We start from the raw sequence: 1,613 nt of genomic DNA, 5'->3' as shown, positions 1-1,613 counted from the left end.
ATTGTCCTATAGCTTGAGTATTCTCTTGGGTCACCTTGCTTTGGAATGGATACACATGTGGATCTCTTCCTGTCTGTTGTCCAAGTAGCTGTCTTCCAAATTTCCTGACATAGACAAGTAAGTGCTTCCAGTGCTTCATCCGTCTGTAAAAACATTTCTCTTGGTATTCCATCAATTCCCGGAGCCTTATTTTTGGCTAATGCTTTCAGTGCAGCTTGAACTTCTTCCATCAGCATCATTGGTTCTTGCTCATACGCTGCCTACTGAAAGGGTTGAGTGGCAAACTAGTTCTTTTTGGTACTGTGACTGTACATTCTTTCCTTCTTCTTTTGATGCATCCTGCATTGTGCAGTAATTTGCCCATAGAATCTTTCAATAGTGCAACTTGAGGGTTAACCCTCAACCCAGAGCCCATGAAAACCAAATTCACGGCCATCAAGCTGATCCTGACTCCAGGATTGTTGTTGTTGGTAGGTGCTGTCAAGTTGGTTCCATACAGATAACCCTATAGAGCTGCCCTTGTGGTTTTCTGACACTGTACATTTTTAAGGAAGTAGAAAGCCTCATCCTTCTTCCCTTGGAGAAGCTGGTGGATTTGAACTGCTGACCTTGTGGCTAGCAGCCTAACAACTAACCCACTCTGCCACCAGAGCTATTCCTATCCTAAAGAAGTGGTGTTGTAGAGAGGGTGAAGGTTAGCCTGCTAGAAGTAAAAATACTAGAAATATAACAATTTAAGATTTAGTTGGTTAAAAAGCCAAAATGGGAAGGTGAGAATCACAGAATGCCAGGTTATTAGAACAAAGTGTTCTTGCACTGAGGGGGGACGTGAGTAGAGGCCCAATGTCCACCTGATACCTTAATACTTAACATATAAAAATATGGCACAATTGTTGAAGACAAAATGGGTGCATAGCAAATGTGGTGAAGAAAGCTAATGGTGCCTGGCTACTAAAAGACATAGCATTAAAAAAAAAAAAAAGATATAGCATCTGGGGTCTTAAAGACTTGAAGATAAACCAGCAGACATCTAGCTGGGAAGAAACAAAGTTCACATGGAAGAAGCACACCAGCCTGTGTGATCACGAGGTGTCAACAGATCAGGTATAAGACATCAGAAGATCCAAAACAAACAATCCTATCAGTGCGAATGAGGTGAGGAGGAGTGGAGACCTAAAGCCCATCTGTAGACAATAGGACATCTCCTCACCGAAAGGTCACAAGGAAGGGACAAGCCAGCCAGGGTGGAGTATAGCACTGATAAAACATACCACATTCCTCTCGTTCTTCACTGCTTCCTCTCCTCCACTATCTACCTTACAAATCTGGCTAGACGAGAGATTGTAGACTGGTACAGGTCAGAGCTCTCGACACATGGAACCCAGGACAGATAAACCCTTCAGGAACAGTAATGGGAACAGCGATGACATGAGGGTAGAGGAAAAGTGGGGGGAGAAAGGGGGAACCGATGACAATGATCGATATAACACCCCACCCCCCACCCATTGTGATGAACAACAGAAACATGGGTGAAGGGAGACAGTGGACAGTGTAAGATATGAAGATAATAATAATTTATAGTTTATCGAGGGTTCCTGAGGGTGGGAGGGTGG

The sequence above is a fragment of the Echinops telfairi genome, unplaced genomic scaffold (assembly GCF_000313985.2).
Source record: "Echinops telfairi isolate 266 unplaced genomic scaffold, ASM31398v2 ScPeMD7_1713;HRSCAF=2227, whole genome shotgun sequence".
Lineage (NCBI taxonomy): Eukaryota > Metazoa > Chordata > Mammalia > Afrosoricida > Tenrecidae > Echinops > Echinops telfairi.
This window is presented reverse-complemented; position numbering follows the sequence as displayed.